Source organism: Tamandua tetradactyla, chromosome 5 (genome assembly GCF_023851605.1).
Source record: "Tamandua tetradactyla isolate mTamTet1 chromosome 5, mTamTet1.pri, whole genome shotgun sequence".
Classification (NCBI taxonomy): domain Eukaryota; kingdom Metazoa; phylum Chordata; class Mammalia; order Pilosa; family Myrmecophagidae; genus Tamandua; species Tamandua tetradactyla.
The window spans coordinates 41,128,499-41,148,181 of record NC_135331.1 but is presented as its reverse complement, the minus strand read 5'-3'; the positions used below and the strand labels follow the sequence as shown (position 1 = coordinate 41,148,181).

Sequence of the window (19,683 nt, the reverse complement as noted above, 5' to 3'; positions counted from 1 at the left end):
AACACATAAATATATTTATATAAATATATATTTTTATATGTACATATACATGCATATATTTCTAAAACATCAGTAAAACTGTTGCTATCACTTTTTTATCACCAATAACTGTGGCAGAAAATGTTAAATATTGACAAGTTATTTGTTTGTTTTTTCTCCTTTATTTGGATTAAATGATCTCAGACCAATCTTAGTCCTCAGCCCTCCTGCATCCACGAATGCCCTTCCATTAAATAAAAAAAAAGAAAGCATAGAGTTCATCTCTGGATGAAGGCAGTTCCTTTGGAAAACCTGAGTTTTACACATTGACGTTGTCACGATTTATCACAAGAGGGTAATCTTTTACACATACCCATATATGTGAACACACACACGTGCATGAGTCCTTGTATGAGAAATACACACATATGTCACTGAAGGATTTCCTATTTCCTATCGTTCTTCTGACACTCCTGACATGCTGTCATTTCCTTATTGGACTCTGAAAATAAACTACTTTAAATAAAACAACATAGAAGACTCGAGACTTTGTCGTTTTCCTTTTCTTGTGAGACAGCCAGCCTCGCTCTATGGAAGCTTTTCTGAGGTCTTGTACTATAGCTGTGTTGAAAAATTGCACTGGCTTGCCAAATATCTTAATGACTTTTCTCTCAGCAGTTGGTAATGGTGAAATGTTATTCCAGTAACCATAATGTCTCTCATAAAACAATTGCATACAGTATGTACTGTACTTCTATTTTAGTGAGCTCTTCTGTCAGAATAGCAATGCCAGTAACCATTTAGCATTTCATAGCAAACTGCTTACCAGCCCTTCAAGTGCAATATTGCAGAAAGAGTGAAGAAATGCGTGATTAAAAACATTCACTGAGAGTGGACCATTTAACGCCACCCAACGCTGCAAAATAAACCAGCCTTCACATATGTAGGCGCTCATCATATAAATGACAGTTCTATGTGGTCATTTAATTTTACGATCTCAATTCTCGCATATATTGCTCACATAAATATAGTGTTCTCCTGCAGGGAGGTCTGCTGGGTGTTATAAAATCAGTGAGACCTCAATGGGTTCAAATGGACATCTTTTATAATTATTGCTATAAAATTTCTTGACAATGCATTTTGTTGTCCAATGGCTAAAGAAAACGATTTTCCAAAAGAATGGGTTTCAACAAAGAGAGTAACAGAGCCTGAGAGTTAGTTCCTGCATTCACCCATATTTAAATTACATTAGTTACTCTCACCTATTGGGGCCTTCCTGCTCTTTGAAATAAGTTTGTTTTTTTCTAAGTGTGGCTTCCACTCAGAGGACAGCTAGTTTTGAATTGTTTTCTGGTTCGAAAGCAACATGGAATATCTAGAGGGAAGGATTAATTTGCTATTAGGAGCAATTAAAATCTATTTGCAGGGAATTCTTTCATGCACATGGAAAGATAAGGAAAGAGCAGGAAAAAGAGTTCCATAAATTTAGGACTAGAGATGGTTTGGGGAAAAGACACATCGGTTTTAAAAGATGGTACCAGCAGCATGATGCATTGCTTCACAGATTCTATTACTTTTGCTGACTTCTTTGGGGTCATAGATTTTCCATTACAAAGAAATTAATGCGGCAGATTTTTTTCTAAAACATATTGGAAAATTTGGCTTCCTTTTGGTTTTAGTATTTCCTCTAGGATAATAAGCTGTAGTTATTATTGTTGCCATGTGTGACAAATGTTCAATGCCCAATAATTGGATTTGAGAACTTGTTTCATATGATTGTCTCATAATTACTGTAACAAACTTAACATTTATTTGTCTGTTTAAAAATGCAATTAAATATTCACTTTTTATTTATTGTAGTAAAGGCAATGAGTTACGTTTTTAAATTTTAAAATATTCATGGGAAGTCCCATTTTTTTACTAGAAGGGAGGGAAGTGAGCTACCAGTCATGCCTAAATCCTTGTGGAGAAAGCTCAAGAGCAGGGAGAAGCCCAGGTGGAGCAAGCGTGCACTGAGAGCATTCACACCCTAGCTTTATTTAGCCATAGATCAGCTCAATAACCACCTGTAGGGGTCATTTGTCCATTGTCCTTATGGCTTTCAATGCCAGTTCTGACAGTGCTAATATTGGTATGGAACTTTCCCCCTTTCCCACTCTCATCTCAGAAGTCTAGACAGGGTTCTAGCCCACCTGCTCCCTTTCGGGGAAGTTTATGTAGCATAAGCTTACTCCAAAAGTGAACTGCATTTCTCTCACCACAGTGATTAGTTCAGACAAGACAAATGACCAAGTCCAGTTAACTCATAGTTAATTTTAGAATTTTTATAGAAACCATTAAAAAAAATAAAAGGCTGTTCCAGTAATTGATCTAATAAGAGACCTTATTGTCCTCAAGTTTCTAAACAGTGGGACCTGAGACTGATGCTTTCACATATAGCCTTCGAGAGAAGGGCCAATAATTTTACCTCTTTGGGACTTGAAGTAAGTTGAATGGTGTTCTCTTTCTCAAAATGTATGTCCACTTAGAACCAGAGTATGCAGTCTTCTTTGGAAATAGGATCTTTGCAGATGTAATTTCTTAAATATTTAGAGAAGAAGCCATCCTGGATTTAGGGTGGGCCTTAAATCTAATGACAGGTGTACTTCTTAGAAGAGGAGAGGATACAGAATCACACAGAGAAGGCTATGGGAAGAGAGAGGTACTAAACATTAGTTATGCTGTCACAAAAGAAAGGAACGATGGGGCCACCAGAAGCTGAATGAGGCAAGGAAGGATTCGTCTCTTAAGTCTTCAGAAGGAGTATGGACCTGCTGACATCTCAATTTTGAACTTCGTGAACAGAATAGTCATGGTGACAGGGAAGCAGTCTACACACTGGCCTCATATTTTGGGTTTCCTCTCACCATGGATGATGTAGTTATTACTGTTACTAAGTATCTGATTGGCGTGCAACAGTGACCAACACTGTGAGAGAATAAATTTGTTGTCTTAAACCATCTATTTGGTACTTTGTTATGGCAGCCCTAGAAAACTAATACAGGGCATATAATACATTTTAGTTTGTAATCAGAATTCCAATGGTTGTTTATACTTAGTTCCATATTAATCATAGGTGTATGAGTATGTCTCCATGACTACACATGGATTTTTAATTGTGGTTTCCCAATTGGTTCCTTAGGTGGAATGTAAAATTATGTTTCATTTTGAAGGAGAACTCAAAGGAAGTAGATACTTAAGTTCATACGTGTCTCAGTTTACCAAAGCTGCTATGACAAACACCACACAAATCAGCTGGCTTAAACAACAAGAAGTATTGGTTCATGATTTTAGAAACCAGAGATCCCAAATCAAGATGTCAGCAAAGCTGAGCTTTTTCTCAGTCAGCAGTATTCTGGGGATGAGTTATCACTACCCTTGGGGTTCCTTGACTTGCATCTCTGCCTCCGTAGTGTGGTGACATCTTTGTTCTCCACCTGTGGCTTCTGACTGCATCTGAGTTTCCACCTTTTATAATGCTTCCAGCAAGATGGATCGAGGCCTACTTTGATTCAATTTAGCCACACCTTAACTAAAGTTAACATCTTCAGGAAGTCCTGTTTACAAATGTGTTCACACCCGCAGGAATGCAGGTTAAGATTTGAATATGTCTTTTGTGAATATACAGTTCAATCCTTAACAGTACATATTAAAAATTAAAGGCTTTTATTTTTAAACATAAGAAACAACCTGCCTAGTTATGAAAGTGTGGATAACCTCCCATTTATTTTCTGGCTTTACTCAACTGTCTTGTAGCATTGAATGTTGCTGTAGAGATGTGTGAAGCAAGCCTACCATCACCCTATAATAGAAGATACATTTTCCCCCTAAATCCCAATTTCACAACTTAGATTTCAGGGTATGTCTCAGTGCTTAATACTTTTGATACCAATTAATAATGCTAATACAAAGTTTTCTGGGATATATTTTGCTCATTCAATCAATAGTTGCAATTTTTTTCCCAGAAAGTTGCCTTCTATGAGATCTTCAAATATTTCTCCTATTTCAACTGTTCTTTTCTTCAATGCAGAAATTATATATACATTAGATCTCCAAAGCCTGTCTTCCTTAGGTATTTTATCATTAATACTTTTAAATTTTCTCCTTTTCCATTTTGAAAAATCTTTGCTTTCTTTCATATGTGTGCTCCATCATTCTCATCCCTTCTAACTTTACCATCAGGGAGATGATCAAGTCTGCATTTTGGTTTGGGGGAAAGGGACCCTTCTTAGATCCAGCCTAAGGCAAGTGCTACAAATGCTGCAAACCAGACTTATCATAAGAATAAATAACCTCTAAAAAGAAGCCCCTTGTGGTTAAAGCTCCCATAAGAAACTCATGACTAAGGGGGTTTGATAGTGAGTTTTTAAATCACACACCATCTATTAAGGCCCAATTCTCACCATACTTTATGCCCAATATTTTGCTTATAGGTGGCAAAGAAGAATTATTTATAACAATTCTTAGAAACATTATATTAACGATCAATGCCAAGACTTCTGCCTCATCAACAGTTATCCAGATATTAATTTGGACAAATCATATTTATTTGATAAAGTGATAATTGTAAATCATATTTTTAACTAGAATGTGCATCTTTTTCCATAAAACAACTCTCTTTCTCTGAATACATTTAGTATTTACCTTTATTAGAGCATCTCAATAAATATTACATTAATCTCTTCCAATTCCAGCCACTTTTTAAATGCTCTAAAAATTGTAACTAAAGTTTTCATATGATTATGATTTGTGTGATTATGAATATAGAATTATTTATTACCTCTTCTAAATATAAGAATCAAATTTAATGTATTTTTTTTAACTCCTCTAAGAAAATCTTATTTTGGTGCATATCCTTCAATTGTTGTTTAAGTAGGTTGCTAATCTTCTTAGGCTTCTTTATTCCTCTCACTCTCAGCCTGTACTTCCACTGATCTAGTTACCTGCCCCAGTGGATAATACAAGTCTTCATTCCTTAAGGGTGTAAGCCTCTGGTTGCTGCTTCCTTGTCAGGCCATGATTGCTGCAATTGCTTATTCATCATTCAGTTATGTCACTGAATTCCCTATGCTCTAAATATACTCCTTGCTCACCTATTTGCTCATGAGAATCAGGGTCCAACTCTCTTGCTGATACAATGCTATTTTGCTTGGCTAATGGTCTATAAGCATGAGGATCCTGAAGTGACCAGTCAAGAAGCTTCATATTTAGTGGAAATCTTTATCTCTTGGAAGACTCAAACTCTTATGGAAACCACACATCAACCCAACCTGGTTACAAGGAGAGAGAGTGAGAAGGCCTTCTACTGCTTCCACTCTTTGGTTCTAAGATCATTATACTTCAGCTCTCTGGGGCACAAGAGCACATAGTGGTGATTAATTGTAAAGTATACACCATATTTTGAAAAACAGTGTCCTGGCCTTGCAGGTACCCTATCTGAGTCTTTTAAAAGTTCTCAAGTTGTGGTATATGGTTAAATCAGTGGATCCTGTGGTCATTACCCATTTCCCCACACTATATTCAAGACTATACTCATCTCAGTACATTATGCACCCTGGGAAATCTCAAATATGGTGTGAAGGAGGCATTGAAAGCAGACCAATATTTGAAAGCAAACCCATATCTATCCTAGGAAGGATGAAACCCTACCTTGTCTGGAGGGCAAAGGTTAACGTAATCAGCTTGCCATAAGTGATATAGTACCATCTCTTCAGGGGATGATACCCTATCAGGGAGCTCAGTTTTTCAGTGTTGATCACTGTTGTTTGCAGTTTAGACATTCAGCAACAGCAATAACTATATTCACTTTGGTGAGAGGAAATCCAGATTGGGGCCAATGCATAACCTCTTTCCCTGCTACCATGATTACCCTCTTCATGAGCCATAGGACAAGCACTGGAATGGCGAAGGATAAAGCCTGGCTAATATCAACTAGTCAACTCATTCTGTCCTCCCGTTTGTCAAGTACATCTCTGCTTTAGATGGTCTCTGGAATGTAAAACTACACATTTTGTACCCATTCCCTTAGGCCTCTGACATGCCTCATTCCCAGACCTTCTGGTCTTTAGTATTCCAATATTGATTTGTCTAGGTCCCTGACCAACAAACCAAGTCATTTGACACGTCCTAGGAATCTTGGATATCCTGATCTCAGACCATTCACCTTCCCAACAGAATTGATGACCAGATGTGCTGCAAGGATTTCCCCTGACATTTTACATTAAGGCCACCCATATTTGGGGTTGTAGTTTTCAGAGATCCATTTTTAGCTTTATAAACATTCAGCCTATGCATTTGTGAACAGGTCTGGATTTGATGTTTGTCTTCTGTCAGTTGGTCATAGGGAATAGTTTCCAATCAGGCCATAGAAGTGAATTGAAGGAGAGGAGTCAGAACTTAAAGGTAAGTGACAGTAGGTACCTGTTTGTGGAACTTGTGTCACAAGTTAACAAATGAACTATTCTGTTGCATAAAGGATTGGTGATTTGCCTGCTTGGTGTTTTGATTTGTTGAGTCTGATCATAGACATCTCCTAATGGGCAGCTCCACTGGTATAATTACTTGATGGTTCTTCATCAAGAAGTCCTTAGCTATCAGCATATACATGTTTAGGCCAAGGCCCCCTAATTGCCATTCCAATATTGCTGCCTGTTATAGGAGATTGTAGCTGTTTTGCCTCTGTACTGTCACTTAGCCTGTTATTCTGCAATCCTATTATCCCCACAGATACAAGAGAACCCAATTACCTAATAACATCTCCTACTCTCAATTCCATCCTAAGAGCACAATCAACTTTGAGCTTCTCAGTGATTGCCTCTCACTAAATGGTTCTATATTGCTTTAGTAAAATGAATTATTTCTGAGACCTCCCCTGGAACAAAGTTATTTGATGCATTCTCTGGTTGCATATAATAAATTCTAGTATGCCCAAGTGTCGGAACTTTTTGACCTCCTCCTCAATATTAAGTCAAGGCATACCTAGCACCTCTACCTCATATATAGTAGGTTAATTATTTTTTTAATTTTTTTCAAACTTCAAGGATACATCGTAGCAATACATTAGAATCAGCTGCAGGTGTTGCCTATAGGAGATAAGACTCTTAAGTCACAAGGAAATGCATCCATATCAATAAACTCAAATCAATCAATATCCAAAAGTCTTATCATCTGCTTTCCCTTGTTTACTATCTCCAATATTCATTGAAGATAGACTTTTTTTCTCCAGGTAGCTTCCAGTACAAATTAATCATGTCCTGCAGGTCTTTTGGTATATAATCCATCTCTTTCTGTTTCAGTTTGCTAATGTTGCTGGAATGCAACATACCAGAATGGATTGGCTTTTATAAAGGGGATTTATTAAGGTACAAATTACAATCCAAATTTAGGAACTAACAAGAGGATCCCTTCTTGGAGGAAAGGCAGCATCCAGTTTCCTCTGTCATATGGAAGACAACTGGTGATGTCTGCTGGCCCTTTACTCCCAGGTTTTGTTGCTTTCAGCTCCAGGTTCCAGTGGCCTCCTCTCTGAGCTGCTTCTGTCAGATGTCTCCAAGCATCTGATATTTCTGCTCTCTGTGTTAGTTCTTTTAAGGACTCCAGTAAACTAATTAAGGCCCACCTTGAATGGACAGGGTCACAATTGGCAATTCCACCTCCATGGAAGCAACCTAATCAAAAGGTCCTACCTAAATAATAGGTCTGCCCCCACAAGATTGGAATAGGATTAAAAGAGCATGGCTTTTTTTGGGTACAGAACAGTTTCAAACCAGCACACCTCCCATAGCAAGTATAGTACTTCCCACTCAGGTCATGCATTGACTTAACCTCTCCATACCACACAGCAGCCATCTGTGCTGGTTTGAAATTACTCTGTACCCCAGAAAAGCCATGTTTTAATCTTGACCCAGTCTTGTGGGGCAGCAATTTATTATTTTTTTTGTTAATCTAATGTTAAAACAAATTTAACATTTTATTTCAAATTTATATAAAATTAATATTTTATAATCTAAATGTTAAAATAGATTTAGATTGAAATGCTAGTGATCGATGAAAGGGGGGGTAAGGGGTATGGTATGCATTAAAAAAAAAGCAATGACTTTTAATCCTGATTCAGTATTGTAGGATGGAACCCTTTTGATTAGATTATCTCTATAGGAAAGTGACGCCCACAACTGTAGGTGTGACATTTTGAGTAGTTGGAGATGTGACTCTGCCCATTCAGGGTGGACCTTGATTAGGTTATTAGAGTTCTTTAAAGGGGGAAATATTTTTTTTTAACATTGGTAGAATGGGTTTATTAACAGGTATCTCTCTCCTTCAAAGATTAAATTAGTTAGTACATGTAGAGTTCCTAGAGGAAACCTCAGATGCAGATCCATCTCAGAGGCAGTTGCTTCACAGCTGACAGAGAAACAGATGTTTGGAGATGCTTGGAGTGCTGACAGAGAGAGCAGATGCCTAGAAACAGGCAGAGCCCAGCAGACATCGCCAGGTGCCTTTTCATGAGATGCTAAGCAAGACAGAACCCAGAGTCGTGTCCTGGAGGAATTAAATGAAGGTCCACAGATGCTTAGAGAGGAAACCAATGCCATCAGAAGCTGGAAGGAATGAACAAGGACCAGCAGATGTCAGCCACATGCCTTTCCAAGAGCCAAGGTGTCTTTCTCTGGATGCCTTAGTCTGGACATATTTATGGCCTTAGCACTGTAAATTTGTAATTTATTAAATTCCCTTTTTAAAAACCTTCCATTTCTAGTAAGCTTCTGGCAGCTTAGCAAACTAGTACACATGTTGCCATCCCTTTTCGCTCATATAGTGCTAAAAACAGAGATTTCCCTCCAGTGGATCAAGGCGAATTTCATTCTTCCTCCTTCCTTGGCGCGCTCCATATTCTCCCTCTAACCACTATTCATGAGTACCGAGACCCAAGGTCCAGATATGAAGGCAGCAGAATGCTGTGAGGGTAGGTAGACAGAGGACCCAGCCTGGGTTGCCTTGCCCTTGTCCCCTGTGAGTTCTAGAGACTCAGCTCTCTCCCCTCCCATTTAGGGCATGGTGGCTTGGAGCTATGCACCCCAGAAAACCATATTCTTACTCTTAATCCATTCCTGTTTACTGTGAACCTATTGTAAATAGGATCATTTAATGTATTTACTTTAATTAAGGTGTGGGCCAAGGAAATCCAGATGGATGTTAATTCTGTCATTAGAGTTTCTACAGAGAAGGCCACAGAGAGAGAAAGCCACAGGGGAAGAAATAGGAAGTCACCTGAACCTGGAGGAGACAGGAGAAGACATTGTTATGTGAATTGCCATGTTGCAGTAAAGCCAAGGATGGAGATTGCTGGAAGCTAGCCCTAGAAAGACACAATCTTCAGAGAGGAAGCATCACTTTGCTGATGCCTCAATTTAGATTTCCCCTAGCCTCAAAACCACAAACCTATAAATTCTTGTTGTTTGAACCAATCCTTCATATGGTATTTGTTTTACCATCTGGAAAACTAATAGAAAGGGAACCAGCCCCAATAGTTGGTATGTTAGTTAGATTCAGTTGTCAACTTGGCCAGGTGAGCATACCTAGTCTTATTGCTGCGGACATAAGCCAATGGTATGTGAACCTCATCTGTTGCCAATTACATCTGCAGTCGGCTAGGAGGTGTGTCTGCTGCAATGAGTGACGTTTGACTTAATTGGCTGGTGCTTAAATGAGAGATCGCAACGTAGCACAGCTAAGCAGCTCCGTATTCCTCATCTCAGCACTTGCAGCTCAGCCCAGGCCTTTGGAGATGCAGAAAGAAGTAACCCCGGGGAAAGTTGTTGGAACCCGGGGGCCTGGAGAGAAGACCAGCAGAGACCATCCTGTGCCTTCCATGTAAGAAAGAACTTCAGTGGAAAGTTAGCTGCCTTTCCTCTGAAAAACCAACAAAATAAATCCCCTTTTATTAAAAGCCAATCCATCTCTGGTGTGTTGCATTCTGGCAGTTAGTAAACTAGAACAGTTGGCATCACAGTTATCTCAAGGCCTGGGTCACCCCATGAAGGAAAGACTAGGCAAAGGCTGCACTCCTCCATCTATGCCCAAGGGGTATGAGTGTATGTCTGACTGTCAGTGAGTAGGTCAGTGTGCCCCAGAAAAGGCTATATATTTTTAATGCATTCTTATTAGTGCAGGCTCATTGTGGGTTGGACCCTTTGATTAGGTTGTTTCCATGGTGATGTGACTTATCCCATTCAAGGTGGGCCTTAATCCTTTTACTGGAATCCCCTAGGAAGAGAATAAAGAAAATAAATGCAGAGGGACAGATACAGAGAGCAAGAGATGGAATCAACTGAAAGATGCAGCAAGAGAGCTCAGAAATAGAAATGCCCTGGGAGAAATAAGCAAGGACCTACAGAAGTCCAGAGGTGTTTTGGAGAGAAGGGACAGCAGACATTGCCATGTGCCTTCTCATGTGGCAGAGGAACCCCAGGTGCCAGCAGCCTTTCCCTAGAGAAAGCATCTTCTTCTTGATTCCTTATGTTGGACATTTTCATGACCAACTGTAAATTTGTAATTAATAAGTCCCCATTGAAAAAGTTGACCCATTTCTGATACATTGCATTCTGGTAGCTTTAGCAAGCTGAAATAGTCGGTTACTCATGCTCTATCTTCCTAAAGTTCAATTTTATTTCATAAGCAACTACTTTTATATTAAATGAGATGACATTCTATTGTGAAGTAGAATGAAAAATTTTTTTCACTTTTTAAGTTTAGTTGTTACCTGTGTATCACTATTACCCTCTTACATGTGTGTGGTATAATGGAAAACTAGGCTAGTTTTTGTCTTGAGTTCCTGGGAAAGCAACTTCTGACTCTTTGGAATTTCCCATAACAGTAGTCTTTTTTCTTTACACATGGTAGTTATAGGTAGTTATAGGTAGTTATAGGTAGTTATAGTTTCTTTACACATGGTAGTTATAGGGTGGGGGTCAGCCCCACTGCAGCCTTAGAGTGGGGGTTGTCCACATCAAAAAGATCAATGAGGGGATTAGGGGATCTGGGTTTGTGGTCATGTCATATTAGCTAATATCAGCCTATATCAGCCCACATCAGCCCACCTTCCTGATCTCTTGGAGATTGAGTTCAACTACATGGACATTAATTCCAACATATACATTTGGGACACTGAAAGCTCTGATCAGCTTTCACAATTGATAAGGCACATCTCTGTGCCACGAGGGTGTCACATTCTCACTTCACACAGAAAGAACATAGAGGCTTGCATATGAGTCCCTCCCAGACCTCTCCCTATGCAACTCCTCTTTGGGCATTGTTTTGATTTGCTAAAGCTGCTGGAAAGCAATGTATCAGAAATGGGTTGGCTTTTAGAATGGGGATTTATTAACTTGCAATTTCAAGTTCTTAGGGCATGGCAGTGTCACAATTAAGGCATCAACAGGATGATCCCTGGGCTTTGAAGAAAGGCTGCCTGCATCTAGGACACTTCTTTTACATGGGAAGACACATAGCCGGCTGGCCTCTGCTGGTCCTTCCTTCCCAGGTTTTGATGCTTTCAGCTCTGCTTCCAGTGGCCCCTCTCTGTGTCCTGTGGCTCCTCTTTTTTACATCTCTCTAAGTTCTCTCGAGTTTTTCTGTCCTTTATCCTTGCACAAAGGAGCGCAGGTAAAAGAATTACGACCCACCTTGAATGGGGTGGGTCACATCTCAATTGAAATAACCTAACCAAAAGGTCTGCCCCCACAGGAATGTATTAAAACAACATGGCAGTTTCTGGGATACATAATAGCTTCACATTAGCACAGCATCTTCTCAGTAGTACCCTTCTACTATAATAAGGCTATCATTGTAAATATAGCACTCTCTGTGAGTTCTATGATAATTCTAGTGAGTTACTAAACCACAGGGAGTGGTGGGAACCCCCAAATTTGTAGCTAGTTGGTTCGAAGTACAGGGCACTTTCATTCCTGAATTTGTGACCTGTGCCTAAAGGACAATTTAGTGACAGAGTGCTCTTAACCTGTATAGTCTGACAGAGTCAGAATTGAACTGATTGGTTTACTGCAGTCTGCAGTTGGTGTCAGTAGCTTATGTTGAATGTTGTAGAAGTTTTTGATAGCCTTAATAATGCATAATAAAATATTTTTAAAGAAAAAACTTTATAAATTAGTACTTTTCATGACACATTTTTCCCTGCTTCTGAACAAGGGCCCCACTTTTAATTTTACTCTGGGATCTGCAAACAATTTATGAATGAGAGCTTCTTGATAGAGCTCAAAGAAGGAAAGAGAGAGATATAGGGAAAGGGATGAAAGATAACAGGGAGTGAGGGAGAAGGAGAAAGAGAGAAGAAGCCTACAGCATGAATATCCAACAGAATTATGAAAATATTCAATATATATAAAGGTGTTTTGTTGTACACATGTGAAACAGAACCTAACTGCAGTGTCATTTAATTACTGTTCATAGCAGAGGTGAGCACTTTGTGGCTTTTGGGATTGGTTTTGTTAACTATCAAAGGTGCTTGTCATTTGCATTTAAATTAGGTTTGATTTGATGTCACTTAATTGATATTTTTATTGATTGCTTAACTTCCTAAAAGTTGGAGCCAATGATATTTACCTTGAAATCAATTAAAACAAAGTGTCCATTAACCATAGAATATATTCATCAAACTCTGCATTATATTGAGGACGACCAAGCTTTCTTTATGCAAAAACTTATTCAAAAAAAGAAAAGTGAATGTCAATTGCCTTGTCATTTTTTTAATGGAAACAAGTCAAGTATAATCAAGAATACTTAGACATTTGTAAAAGTAATTCTTTCTGGGGGGTAACAATAATAGATGTAACTCAGGAGAGCCAGTCAGGGAGACACAGGATGTGAGTGAACAAGCTGAGGGAGGGGTGTCAGGAGTTGCAGAGTGGATGAATGGTCAGTGTGGGTGTTAACTCCATGGACAAAAGTAGATGACTGGGAAGGAAAGTGGTAGGAGGTTAATCAATGGATAATCAATGGCTCATTAATGTGCCATAGTTAGAACTTGTCAGTTCCAACATTTTGTGGAACAAAATGTATAAGCCAGAGCTTATAGAACAAAGTCTTTTTCCTCCTCTGTTTTTTCCTATAATTCTCTCTCCAAATTTCTTTTATGCTTTTTTACCGAATAAGGCTGTCCCACCAGATGTCCTGTAGTCTTCACATATTGCATTTCCCCTATTCTTCCGCCCATCTGGCTTTTGTCTTTTCTTTCTGAAACACCTTTACTTAGAGTGGAATTTGATCTGTTTTTACTAGCAAGGCCAATGAAAAGAAGGCAGAAGGAAGTTGGATCTGCACCAGGGATCATGGTAATATAAGGTCAATAAAAAGAGAACTTAACTTGAATGGATAGAAGCATTTTAGAAAGACACAGCCAACCAATCAACTGAAGCACAAACAAAAAATGCAGGACTCTCTTCTTCTAAGAGTAGTTTAATGATAGGTATATCGTATATGTTTCAATCTTAAGGGAAGAGTAATTTTAGACTGCCTTCATTACTGCTTCTCTGCTACACATCTATGAGAGAATGCTGTCAGGATAAAACAGATAGATTTGCCTTCATTGATCAAAGAAATAAAATTCAAACCAAGTGAATAATTTGTGTCATTACTCCTTTTATTGTTTTCATATAAAACTTGGTAGCTTTTTGTAGAAGCTAATTAATGTTCAGATAAATGCTGCAAACCAACCTTGTTAATAGTGATTCTCCCAGTTGCCCCAGGTATGTAATGATTTATGCTAACCAAGGTTCTGTACTGATTTTAATACATCTTAAGGGAGGCAGTAGCTTTCTTAGGGGGCAATAGCTGTTTCACATGGTTAAAGCATCCCTTCTGTAGCATTTAGTTTCAGTTGTCAACTTGGCAAGGTGATGGTGCCCAGTTGTTCTGTTGTGTGACCTTAAAGCATCAGCATGTGAATTTCTTCTATGGCTGATTCTGCAGCTGGCTAGGGAAGTGTCTTCGGCAATGAGTAAGACTTAAAAGGAGTAGTCAGAAGAGAGAGAATCAGCTCAGCATAGTTCAACTTGGCTCAGAGCTCAGGGATGACACAGACCCAGATATTTGGAGATGCAGAAAAGAATCACCTGAGGGAAAAGCCTTTTGAACCCAGAAGTCAAGAGGTAAGGTATAGCAAGGCTGTAGTGTTCCTTCCCAAGTAGAGCCAGATGCCTTTCCTCCAAAGAACTGTAAATTTGTAACTAAATAAATCCCCTTTATAAAAGCCAGTCCATTTCTGGTGTTTTTTTGCATTCTGGCAGCATCAGCAAGCTAAAACAGAAATAGGTATCAGAGAAGTGGGGTGTTGCTGTGTATGCAAATTCCAAACATGTTGGAATGGCTTTTTAAATAGATAACAGAAGTTTCTGAAAGAATTGTGGAGAGCTTGATAGAAAAAACTTAGATTGCTTTGAAGAGACAATTCGTAGAAATATGGACTCTAAAGGTACTTCTATTGCAGATCGGAAAGACCAACTGTGTTTTGAAATGGCAGAAAGTCTGGCAAAATTGAATCCTGGTGCTGGATGGAAGGAATAATTTGAATGTGATGATCTGGGGTACATGGCTGAGGAAATTTCCAATTTCCAGGCTCATTGTGGAGGATGCAGCCTGTTTTCTCCTTGAAGCTTACAGTAAAATGTGACAAGAAGGGGATAGACTGAGGACTGAACTTTTGGATACAAAGTATCTGGAAACTTATGGTATGGAAAATTCTGGACTTCCAGAGACTGAGACCCCAGAGAATAGTGCCCTACATGAGGATTTAACCAAACATGGGAACAGTCACAATGCAAGACAAGCCAGGATTGGAGATGGAGTCATCCAGAAAAAATCTGTGGCAGGTCCTTTTGTCTGATGGCTCTGATCCCTCTATGCTACATGCCAAGTCAAAATCTTTTTGTGTGAGACTTGTATAAACAGGACCACTGACAGTCTGGACTGGAAAGTTCAGAAAATGGACTGATAGAAGGAAGAATAATCTCAGAGGCAGAACCATGAAAGTTAAGGTCTGAAGCCAAGAAACCTTGGGCTGGGAAAGTAGATTCACCTGTGCATGTGGAGGGAGGATGTTTGCTTTGCAGGTAGTGGGTGGGCCTTCTGCCTCAAAGCCCAGGAATAGTACTGGTGACCAGGCCTAGGAGAAGGTGAAGCAGATTCTCCAGGGATTTGGAGGAGCCTGGCTGCCACCCCATTGTTCTGAAGAGGTTGAGCGTATACCCTGGAGATGGTAGTGAGCTGGCAGATGCTTGAGAAGAATGGAACTGAGAAAAAGGTGGCCATCCTAATGTTTCAATGTTACAACCCTCATCCTAGTGTTTGGAGAGAAGAAGGGACACTGCATAGGCCCTTGGAAGGGGCAGAACTCTTGCTTCCTAAAGACCCAAGGATGAATGACTTTCAGACTTTGAAATCTAATGGAGTTTGCCCTGCAGGTTTCTGGAATTGTTTAGGTCTGGTGACCCCTGTTTCCTTCCAATTTTTCCCTATGGCAGTGGGATCATTTATCCTATGATTGTTCCTTTTTGTATATGGGGAGTAGATTACTTGCTCTGCATTCCCAGGTCTACAGCCACAAGAGAATTTTGTTTTTGAACAGAGCATGTCTGTAACTGATTTCAATGAGATTCTGTATTATTTTTGAGTTAGAATTGTATTCGCATTACTGAAATAATTTAAGGTTTTTGTGGTATTGTGACAAATGAATGTGTTTTTTATATGGAAGGATTTAGTGTGTTGTATGCAGGACAGATGAGCATTGTTAGGGAAAAATGTCTGCTATTGTTTTCTCTTTAGAGGTTAAGTATGATATAAGGTGATGTGTTTTAATTGCCAAGTTGGCAAGGGGTGGACATTGTAGTAGTTAGGTTCAGATGCCAACTTGACCACGTGATGGTTCCCACTTGTTCAGTGCTGTGGATATACATCATCAACATGTGAATTTCATCTATGGCTGATTACATCAGAGGTTGGCTAAGGAGAGTGCCTTCTGCAATGAGTGAGGCTGAAAAGGAGTAGTCAGAAGAGAGAAACAGCTCAGCACAGTACTGAAGAGCTCATTACAGCCCAGCACAACTTTGCTCAGAGCTCAGACCCAACACAGACCCAGATGTTTGGAGATGCAGAAAGGAATCACAGGTCAAGTCATTTGAATCCAGAAGCTGGGAGGGAAGGCCAGGAGATGTTGCTGTGTGCCTCCCATGTGACAGAGAAAGCCAGAAGAAGCCAGCTGCCTTTCCTCTAAAGAACTGTAAATTTGTAACTAAATAAATCCCCTTTATAAAAGCTGGTCCATTTCTGATGTATTACTGTCTGGCAGCATTAGCAATCTAAAATATGTTCTTCGAGAAATATAAGAATGAGTTTCCCAACTTCTCTTTCCAAAACCAAGTTAACTGTTGGTTATAGACTTGAGTGATAACTATTTTAATTTATGTATGAATTGTCCATTATTCTTTCTCAGCTGGCATATGAATAATACCAATGAAAGTGGAAAGTTGAAGAGAAGTGATACAGAACTCAAATTATCTTAGTTTAAGTGACTATAAACCTACTGATATAACTTTTAAACACTTATTTGTACTTTGATTTTAGCAAAATAAGTATTGAAGATTTTTTTTAAGTTTAAAATAAAAATTTAAGGGGCAATAAGGTTTTATTCTTAAATGCTTAGAACAGTGTCTGGTCCATAGGAGGGGCTTAAGGATGAAAAGCCATCATTATCACTATAATTTTGTTAAAATACTTTTTCAGAAAATAAAAAGAGATAAAACTGCAGTTTTAACTACTGGTAGGTAAGCACACTGTATAATCTAAAAGAAGTCCACCATAAACTTGAGGAGGTAAGGTCATTTTTTTTATAAACACTGAATACACTTGTATAATGCCAAATTTTAAAACAGAATCTCTGCTGTCATAAAGAGGTTATCTTGGCATAGCTCAGGTCCCCCAATATTTCATATCTCTATCCAATATTTATCAAGGAGTTAAAAGTGTGTTAAAATGATGAAAATACTATATATATTTTTTTTTTACATGGGCAGGCACCGGGAATCGAACCTGGGTCCTCGGGCATGACAGGCAAGCACTCTTACCTGCTGAGCCACCGTGGCCCACATGAAAATACTATTTTTAAATTGTAATACAAATATAAGAAAGGGAAGAACATATTAAATGACACCACAAGGATGGGATCAGCAAAAATTTAAACTATAGGAAATTTTACAGCACGGTCAATCTGGTTTCTTAAGTGAATAAATTTCACATAGACACACACAGAGAAGACAGAGAATCAGAGACAGATGGCAACACAGATGAAAGAAAATTGGTGATAAATTGTTTGTTGTTGATCCTAGATGATGGAAATATGTAGGTTACATAACATTTTTCTTCTTCTGGGATATTTTCAAAATTTTCCATGATAAAATGCTAAACTAATAGACTATTCCTTGTTGTCAAAGACTTTGTACTCTAAATACAATATATGTGAATATATAAAATTAACCTTAAAGATTAGTTACCAACTGAACAATGCAAACTCTAAATGTTAGGTAAATTTAAATTATAACCAAGTTCAAGTTCACTAAGAAAAGAGGGTATTTCTGACCTGGATGGAGAAAAATGGACAAGATTAAAATAAGTAAAAGGAAAAAGGAAATCAATGACATTTCAAACTGTACTCTGGATTATATGTCCGCAAGCTATCCCTCCCCTATCTCATTTAATTTTACTATCCTTCACTGATGGCTTATGCTAAAATCTAGGGGATCTCCTTATTTCTTTTTTTACTCTAAAGCTCCACATTCATCAAATCCTGGTGACTCTAACTAAAAGGAACATCTGGAATCTGACCATTTCTCATTTTCTTATCCATTACTTTAGCCAAAGTTACCATCAACCTTGCTTAAATTACTCCAACAGTCTTCTAACTGGCTCCCTGAGTCCCCTCTTGCTTCACCCACTACCCCTACCTGTAATCACAAAACAACTGTGGTGAGCACTGGAAAACCTGAAATTGGGTTGCTCCTTCCCTTGTTTAAAACCCTACAACAACTTTGGATCCTACCCCTGCCTCATCCATCCCCCTCAAATCTCAGACTCCATAACATATGACCTTCTCCCTTGCTCCCTGCACTTCAATCACAGCCCAAGTCTTATCCTTATTCCAGGATCTTGGCACTTTTTCTTGCTGTAACTGGAAGCATTTTACCTCAAATACTTGCAAGCCTCTTTTTCCCCCATATAATTCAAGTCTCTGTACAAAATTCCTTTGAGAAAGGCTTTCCCTGATACCCCTTTCTCCCCATCCTACATTTCTCATCTATCTTTTTTGTTGCCATAACAGTAAAACTAGTAATCATTTACTTTTTTTTTTAACCTGGCTATCAGGTAAGCTCCAAAAGGTAAGGACTTTGTCTCACTGCCACTATATTCCTATCTCCTTGAATTGTGCCTCGCATGTAATTATAAACATTGATTGAATTAATTAATGATCAATAACACTAAAGTAGGTCATTCATATTTGCTTCAGTTGGGGTGAGGAACACTGATTAGGGATAGTGAATTTGGGTGAATTGGTGTTTCATGGAGGAAATTCATCAGGATGTTTATAAAACTAATTTAATAACTAGATTATGAGAGGACTTGAGAACCAGATTGTATTGAAATGTTTTTGTCTCGTATGTTGTGCAGGATTCAATGCTATTCAGAGGCAAGGGGATTAAAGTCATAATTACCTGTCAGTCTGAAAAGCTTTAGGGAAAGGGAAAATGAACATCTCAGCCCACTAGAGAGCTGCTGAAATGAGGGACTTATTTTTATTTCAGTGGCTTTTCTCCAATTACTAGGAAAGACTGTTTGAAAACTAACAATGAATCCAGGGACATCTACCATTTACTGACTAGAGACTGAATACTCTGTCGAGATCTTTATAACATTTGATTGATTTAAGCTACTTATAACCAGTGAGGTTGGTATTATTCTCCTCCATTTAACCTGTAAAGAATCTGAGACTAAAAGAACTTAATTGACAAGCCCCAATGTCCAAATACCATAAATGGCAGAGCTGGATTTCAAACAATATTTCTAAGTAAGCTAATTGATTGGAGTTTCACCTACATAAAGTACACGAATATAAATGCACAAATCAATTCTCACAAAGTTGACACACCTATTCATACATAACATTACCAGTACAGTAAAAGCCCATTTCGTCAACTTTCACAGTGACCTGTGTTTGGCGATTGGGCTTGCCTCTACATATCTGTTATTACCAATATCATACTAACAGATTCATTTCCATTCCGAAGATGGACAAGTTTAGGGGCTAGCTTTGCCCAAGCCCAGAAAAGAAAAACTCTATCAATATTTGGATATTTTAAAGTGGGACGTCACTCTGGTTCCTTAGAGAACTGGAGTAGAGATCAGAGTTACAAAAGCGTTAAGGGATTTTGCAGGATTTACAAAAAACTCTTTGTAGTGAGGTTAAGGGAACATTATTTGCCCAATTTTGTTTAGGGAATTGACTGCACAAATGGCCATGATAGAGCATTGATAATTTGGGAGGTGATAATACCAAACAGAAACAGGAATTCTTTAAAGATGTTGAGGGTGGAATAACGAGGTATA

The 19,683-nt window shown here is 38.6% G+C and overlaps 1 long non-coding RNA gene across 1 annotated transcript in view; it reads right to left on the bottom strand.

Moving 5' to 3' along the window:
• The window catches only part of LOC143682375 (uncharacterized), a 35,250-nt gene extending 32,591 nt beyond the window's left edge, over nt 1–2,659 (bottom strand). The window contains exon 1 of the long non-coding RNA XR_013175104.1: nt 2,447–2,659. This is a non-coding gene — a long non-coding RNA (uncharacterized LOC143682375). The remainder of the gene's footprint in view (nt 1–2,446) is intronic.
• Between the last annotated feature and the right edge of the window lie 17,024 nt (nt 2,660–19,683).